This window comes from Spinacia oleracea, chromosome 4 (assembly GCF_020520425.1).
Source record: "Spinacia oleracea cultivar Varoflay chromosome 4, BTI_SOV_V1, whole genome shotgun sequence".
Classification (NCBI taxonomy): Eukaryota; Viridiplantae; Streptophyta; class Magnoliopsida; order Caryophyllales; family Amaranthaceae; genus Spinacia; species Spinacia oleracea.
Window position 1 is genome coordinate 119,737,221 of NC_079490.1, and position 8,677 is coordinate 119,745,897.

General features: G+C 43.1%; 1 pseudogene; it reads left to right on the forward strand.

The window, feature by feature from the left end:
* The first annotated feature begins 5,034 nt into the window (after nt 1-5,034).
* LOC130460194 (uncharacterized) lies at nt 5,035-5,134 on the forward strand (annotated as a pseudogene).
* Nucleotides 5,135-8,677: the final 3,543 nt, after the last annotated feature.

An 8,677-nucleotide genomic window follows, 5' to 3' on the forward strand; every position in this document is an offset into this window, starting at 1 on the left:
CATCATCAAACACCCAAAAAGCCGTAATACTCTCTCCTCACCACTCAAAAGCAAAGGGAAAGCTACAAAACACAAACAAAGAAATTAAAAACTAAACTATCGAAAGCAATGAAATACGGGTTGCCTCCCGCAAAGCGCTGGTTTATTTCTAGCTCCCGCTCGACCTTGTTACCTTGAATATGCAGTTTATGAGGCGGAGGGATTGAGGTGAAGGACCTCAACCACTCCTACAGTAGCCCCATCATGGTACAACTTCAGACGTTGCCCGTTGACCTTGAATCGTTCACCATTATCATTCTGTACTTCAATAGACCCAAACTTGCTTACCATAGTCACGGTGAACGGCCCAGACCACCTAGACTTAAGTTTTCCAGGAAATAACTTAAGCCTAGAATTGAAGAGTAGAACCTTGTCGCCCACCGTGAACTCTCTATGCAAAATGTGATTGTCGTGCCACTTCTTGGTATTTTCCTTATAAATCCGGGCACTATCATAAGCTTGTAGTAGGAATTCATCGAGCTCACCCAATTGAAGTAACCGCTTCTCACCGGCTAGCTTTGCATCCATGTTGAGCTGTTTGATTACCCAATAAGCCTTATACACCATTTCTACTGGTAAGTGACACGCCTTGCCATACACCAACCGATACGGGGAAGTACCAATGGGTGTCTTAAAGGCGGTTTTGTATGCCCATAGAGTATCATCCAAATTATCGCTCCAATCCTTCCTAGACTTTGCCACCACTTTCTCAAGTATAGATTTGATCTCTCTGTTAGAGACCTCAACTTGCCCACTCGTCTGAGGGTGATAGGCTAGCCCACTGCGGTGATAAACCCCATACTTGCGCAGGAGCGCATCCAGATGCTTTTCATGGAAGTGTGACCCTCCATCACTAATCAAAGCGCGCGGAACCCCGAATCTCGGAAAGATGATTTTCTTGAACAGAGAAATGACTGTCTTTGCATCGTTGGTAGGTGAGGCAACGGCTTCCACCCACTTTGACACATAATCTACAGCAACAAGGATATACAAGTTACCCTTGGACGATGGGAATGGTCCCATGTAGTCAATTCCCCACACATCAAAGACCTCAACCTCAAGAATCTCGTTCTGTGGCATCTCATACCTCCTCGAAATAGTGTCGGCCCTCTGGCACGCATCACAAGCCGTAATAAAAGCCTGTGCATCCTTGAACATAGTAGGCCAGTAAAAACCACATTGTGACAGCTTAGCGTTTGTTTTAGACGGTTCATGGTGACCACCATAAGGTGAAGAATAACACATACTGATAACACCTTGAACTTCCCATTCTGGAATACAACGCTTGTACAACCCCTCAGCAGTCTCACGAAACAAATAAGGGTCGTCCCAAAAGTAGAACCGGACATCATGTAGGAATTTCTTCTTCTGTTGATATGTAAGATCGGCCGGAAGAATTCCCCCCACAATGTAGTTAGCGAAATCTGCAAATCAATGTGACTGACTGGCAAGTGCAAGTAGATGATTATCCGGAAATAAATCATCAATCGGTGTAGATCCCTTACCATCATCATACCTCAATCTAGACAGGTGATCTGCAACAAAATTCTCAGCCCCTTTTTTATCGCGAATCTCCAGATCAAACTCTTGTAGCAGTAGTATCCATCGAATAAGCCTGGGCTTGGCTTCCTTCTTTGAGAGCAGATACTTAAGAGCCGCATGGTCATTATAGATTATCACCTTGGACCCAATCAGATAGGTGCAAACTTGTCCAAGGCATAGACTATGGCTAGAAGCTCCTTCTCTGTAGTAGCATAATTAACTTGAGCTTCATCTAAGGTCTTACTTGCATAGTAGATGGCATGCAAAACCTTTTCCTTTCTCTGACCCAAAACTGCCCCAACTGCATAGTCACTTGCATCACACATTATCTCGAACGGAAGGTCCCATTCGGGAGAACGAATGATGGGAGCCGAAATCAGTGCCTGTTTGATCCTGTCAAAAGCCTCGAGACAAGCATCAGTAAACACAAACGGGGCATCCTTGAGGAGGAGCTGGGTAAGTGGTTTAACAATTTTAGAAAAATCCTTGATAAAGCGGCGATAAAACCCCGCATGACCAAGAAAACTTCTAACACCCTTCACATTAACTGGAGGGGGTAATTGTTCAATCAATTGGACCTTAGCTCGATCCACCTGAATGCCCTTATCAGATATCAAATGTCCCAAAACCACCCCTTCAGTAACCATGAAATGACACTTTTCCCAGTTCAAGACTAAATTACACTCTTCACATCTTTTCAAGACTTTAGTCAGATTCAGCAAGCAAGAATCAAAAGAAGTACCATAGACGCTAAAATCATCCATAAACACTTCCATGATAGACTCAATAAAATCAGAAAAGATACTCATCATGCAACGTTGGAAAGTAGCGGGTGCATTACACAGACCAAAAGGCATCCTACGATATGCAAAGGTACCATAGGGACAGGTGAAGGTAGTCTTTTCCTGGTCGTCTAGATGTATGGGAATTTGAAAGAAACCAGAATAACCATCCAGATAACAGAAAAACTTGTTACAGGCTAGCCTTTCTAACATTTGATCAATGAAGGGAAGGGGAAAATGGTCCTTGTTAGTAGCAACATTAAGACGCCTATAATCAATGCACATGCGCCAACCTGTGACTACCCTAGTAGGTATCAACTCATTTTTTTCATTTCTCACCACAGTTGTCCCCCCTTTCTTAGGCACTACCTGAACAGGACTCACCCACTTAGAATCAGACGCAGCATATACAATACCCGCATCAAGCAATTTCATAACTTCAATTTTTACAACATCTTGCATGACAGGGTTCAAACGACGCTGGGGTTGGATGCATGGTTTATGATTTTCATCTAGATGTATCCTATGCATACAAAAGTCAGGGCTAATGCCCTTTAAATCATCAATACTGTACCCAATGGCCTTTTTGTGCCTTTTCAACACAACAAGAAGTTGGGATAACTGGTCTACATCAAGTGCAGTACTGACGATCACAGGGCAAAGTTGTTCATCATCTAAAAACGCATATTTAAGGTTAGCAGAAAGACGCTTAAGTTCGGGTTTCTTTACCTCTTTAACAGAACAAACCGGTCGAACTAACCTCTTCAATTTGGTGCTCTCCGGCTCAGATTCTCCACCATTAAGAGCCAACTCCAGAGCATCCACTTCAGCACTCCAAGAACTGCTATCACCTGCAGAAGACTCACAACAAAGCACTGCCTCCAAGGGATCTCTTTCGAGAACTTGGGAGACGTTATCACGAGTAATAAAATCAACTACATCTATACGATAGCATTGTTCCTCCTCTAGCATGGGACTTTTTAAGGCACTATTCAGATTAAAAGTCACCTTATCATCCCCAACAGACAAAGTCAATTTCCCACTTTTAACATCAATGACCGCCCCCGCCGTGTGAAGGAAGGGTCTACCTAAGATTATGGGAATTTGAGAATCCTCCTGCATGTCTAGTACTACAAAGTCTACAGGTATATAGAATTTACCTACTCTATTAGGGACGTCCTCTAAAACACCTAAGGGGTATTTGACAGAACGGTCGGCCACTTGTAGAGTGATATTAGTAACCTTAAGCTCACCCATATTCAGTTTAGTATAGACAGACAAAGGAATGACAGACACACTAGCACCTAAATCACATAAAGCCTTAATAATAAATACAGTGCCAATGTTACATGGGATGGAAAAACTCCCGGCGTCTTTAAGTTTAGGTGGAGACTTGCTTTGCAAATAAGCACCACATTCCTCAGTGAAAGCTACAGTCTCTACCTCACAAAAATCACGTTTTCTGGTCAAAATATATTTCATGAATTTAGCATAAGTAGGAACCTGTAAAATTAATTCAGTAAAAGGAACCGTTACCTGCAAATTTTTTACCACTTCCAAGAATCTGCCAAACTGCTTGTCTAGCTTATTCTTGAGTTGTCGGTTTGGGAAGGGGAGTGCAATAGGTGGTACTTGAATATCTGCCGCCTTCTTAACCTCAGTTGTAGCCTCATTCTCCTTGACTACCTTTTCAGCTTCCTTACCATCCATAACTATCTTCGGGATTTCCTCATTGACCAGATCACTAGCAGACACCCCAGAATCAACCTCAACCGGCATAGAAGGACCATCATAATCCCTACCACTCCTCAATGTAATTGCATTAGCAGTCTCCCTATTTTCGGGCTGTGAAGGAAATTGGCCTGGTGGCCTCCCTGCAATAATAGTAGCCATCTGTGCCAACTGTGTGTCAATGATCTTGTTGTGAGCAGTAAGAGCATCGATCTTTGCATCCTTTTCACTTAGAGATTTTTGCATTTGAAGCATCATGTTTCTCATCTCTACTAGCATAGGGTCAGGCTGTGTGGCTTGAGGTGGTGGTGGTGGAGGTGGTGTGTGTTGTCTAGGGAACCCAGGTGGTCCACTAGACTGTTGGTTGTAGTTGTTCCGTGGTTGGTAGGATTGTTGATGTGGGGGTTGGTATGGCTGTTGTGGTGGATGTTGGACTTGGTGAGGGTTCTGGATATTGTTGCTCCTGTAGGATAGTAGAGGGTTGTTTTTGTAGCCCTCATTGTAAGAGTTGGAGAATGGGTTATTTTGTTTGTAGGATTGAAATGCATTACACTGTTCAACAGAGCTCCTACATTCCGGTGCATAATGACCAGACATTCCACAACTTTCACAAACAGTAGCAGGTTGGGCACTCATAGCAGCTACACTAGCAAGTTGGGTAGGTTGAGCATTGGCTGCTTGCATATTATCAAACTTATAGTGTAAAGCAGTCAATTGGGCAGTTAATTGTTCAATAGAATTTAAATCATGCTTACCACCCCTATTAGATAGACCTCTAGGATTCCCATACTGGGCATTGTGAATGGCTATCTCCTCAACCACCTCCATAGCTCTAGGCACCTCAAGTTGCATGAACCTCCCACTGGCAGCCGAATCTAACAAACATCTAGACTTATTGCCTAGACCATTATAAAACTGTTGAATCAAGAACCAATCTTCCAAACCATGGTGCGGGCATTCTCTTTGCAAATCCTTGAATCTCTCCCAAACCTCGAACAAACTCTCATCCGCTTGTTGCGAGATACCTAATATCTGACCCCTCAAACGAGCCGTTTTCTCAGGTGGAAAATATTTAACATAAAAAGCAAGAGCCAAGGACTCCCAATTAGTGATTTTCAAAGCCGCCCGATTCAATCCATTAATCCACAGTTAAGCCTTCCCACTCAAAGAGAACGGGAAAAGTATCTCCATAGTCTGCTCCGGAGTCAATCCCTTTTGCTTGATGGTGGAACAATATTGGATGAAGGACTGAATGTGAAGATTCGGATCTTCACCTGGTTCCCCACCGTACTGGCGTCTCTCAATCATGTTAATCAATGCAGGCTCAATCTTGAAGGTCTCAGCTGCAATAGAAGGCATGATCGCCTTTGGTAGCACGGACAGACTTGGCTTAGAATAGTCTGTAAGCCGTGGGGTAGGTGGCGGTAGCATATTTTTGTCACCCATCTCTATCTCTGAAACTGAATCTAGATCTGAAGGAAAAAGATCGCCAATATTATGGTCAGAATCATAGTAATTCCCACACTGAGCAATGAAAGTCCTTCGTCTACGAAAGGTTCTTTCGGGCTCAGGATCGAAAGGAGTAAGATTACTCGTACCTACGGTCCTGGGCATAGACAAAGACTACAAAACAATGTGAGATTCGGTTTGAGTAGTAACAAACAATAATCTAGATAAGCAATCAACAACAGAAAATAAAACCGTTTCCCCGGCAACGGCGCCAAAATTTGACAGGCTAAAGTCGTATCACCTAATCAAAAATAACCTAAGTCCACTAGCTAGGTAGCAAGGGAAGTCAGGATCGAATCCACAGGGAAACAGGCGTTCTTTCTACTATCAATTAATTAAACTAGACTATTGGGAACAAGAGTTGGTTGGTGAATTGTATACTAAAGCTACGTACGATAATTAAACGAATAATGAATCAATATATTAAGGAATCTAGGGCATAGGTTCACCAACAAATAACAATCCAGGACAACGAACAATCACGATAATCAACAAGGTAATTAATTAGACTAGCCTGCTCCCTCGAATCGATACTAATCATAGACTTAGAATTAACGGGCTCTCGCTACGTATTAATCCTAATTCCACCTATTTACACAAGCCTAAACATCAAATTGCATCTCTCAAAACTTAATTTGATATTGCATAACTACCACAATTAAACCTGCGCAAATCTAATTGTATAGTGAAATAAACCAATCAATAGGAATCAATTACAATGGCAACAATCATAATCATTCAATCATCCCTTCACATTATTCATGGATCCCCAAAACCCTAGAAATTAGACTACTCAAGCATATTAACAATAAACAAAGCAATTAGCATGATTGAAAATATAATTAAGACAAAACAAAAGATTGAAATAAAGAGTAATACCTAATTGAAGAACAATGGCAAAGGAAAGCTTGAATTTTGGATTGAAAATAAACTAAGTGTTTAGAACAAATTAGAGAGAAAAACTAAGCTTAATACTAGAATATGAGATAATAAGATGTTCCACTAAATTAACTAAGGGCTATATTTATAGTTTAGCCCAAAACATAAGAGAAAACCGGAATAAAACTAAAGTAAACCGCGCGCTAAAGGCTCCAGGGTTGTCGTCGCCCTGTCGGGCGGCCAACCGCCCGTCGGGCGACCAGCTCGTATCCCGCCCGTCGGGCGCAGGCCTGCCCGCCGGGCGGAGGGAGACACTTCGAATCCATCTGCACGCGCCCGGTCGGGCGGCTCTCGCCCGCCGGGCGAAGAGAGAAAATGCGTTGCTGCTGGCTTCGATGGGCGCCCGATGGGCACCGGGCGAGACTCCGCCCGTCGAGCGCCTTCTGACGTCCTGATTCTTTGCTTACTCGCCCGATGGGCGAGGGGAGATCAACCGGGCGAGAAGCTCTTCGTCCGCAACACCGAGTCTAACTTCCGGGGCTCAATCATGAACATCTAAGGCTCCCGTAAGTCGAAAAAAGTCATCCCGAACTCCCTCGGGATCATGTAGTGGCCTAAATCATCCAGAAACGGGCCTAAAAAGACCAATTTCTCACTAAGTATTCCTGAAACTCAAGGTACACTAAAATACACAGATTAATACTAAAATGGCTCCTAAGAGCTCATTTGACGCATAAAGTACTAAGGGACGGGGGTGAAAACACTATATAAAACGCACATATCACCTAGCTGCGCCCGAACCGAACAAGAACAAGTCTTTAGGACTCCAAGTGTCGTCCCTCCGTAGATAGTCCACAGCACGTCCGGATCCGCCTTAAGATTGACCAACTAGAATCGCCCTTAAGGTACTATTATTTTCGGCTAAATAGGCAAGGTTTATGGCTGATTTTTTCTGCTTAAAAATCCTGGATTTTAATGTTTGAATACTTATTAAACTTGTGTATAAATTTGTCACCCTAGGCACATATTTATAGAGTTATGGAAAAAGATTTAGAATCCTATTAGAATACCAAATTATTTTATTAGAATCCCTTTAGAACTCTATTTAATTAATTTCTATCTTCTAGGATTAGGATTTAATTAGAGCACGAATTCCGATAGCTTTAGGATTGGTAAATCACACGACCGTACACGAGCACGAGCACCGCACAGCCCGCGCACGCCTCGCGGCCCACGCGAGCTGCACGGCTCGCAGCCCATTGCACGCAGCCCACATTGCTCCGCGCGCGCCCCATGCCTTGCTGGGCCTGGCCTTGCGCTGGGCCTGGCGAGGCTTTGGCGTGTGTGTTGATGCGCATGGCTTGCTGGGCGCGGGCCTGGCTTCGTGCTGGGCCTTCGTCTAGCAAGTCTCGTCCGATGCTAATTCGTACGATACGCTTCCGATTAAATTCCTGATTCCGGAATTCATTTCCGATACGAACAATATTTAACATTTCCGATTTCGGAATTAATTTCCGTTTTGAACAAATATTTAATATTTCCGATTCCGGTAATATTTCCATTTCCGATAATATTTTCCGATACGTACCATGTTTCCGTTTCCGGCAACATCTACGACTTGGATAATATTTATATTTCTGATACGATCCATATTTCCGTTTTCGGCAATATCACCGTTTCCGGAGTATTCATTTACTTGCCTTTGACGATCTTAGCTCCCACTAAACCAAGATCCGTCGATTCCGAATATCCAAAGATGGAGTATTTAATGCATTAAATACTTGATCCGTTTACGTACTATTTGTGTGACCCTAGAGGTTCAGTCAAGAGTAAGTTGTGGATTAATATCATTAATTCCACTTGAACTGAAGCGGCCTCAAGCTAGACATTCAGCTCACTTGATCTCACTGAATTATTAACATGTTAATTAATACTGAACCAAATTTATTAGACTTATCATTAAATGCATACTTGGACCAAGGGTATTATTTCCTTCACTACCACCAATGCGTAGGCTACTTTCTCGATGAGGGGTTACCGGGTCTCGACCCCTGTTGTTATTCTCCTCTAGCTTCCTAAAAGAGAACTTCACTCATAGTTCCTGGACTTACTGTGACGTATAAGAATAGGGTTTCCCCTCCCTTTTGTCTGGCTAGCGTCAGCAATTGAGCTAGATGGGTTCTGAGTTGTTGGAA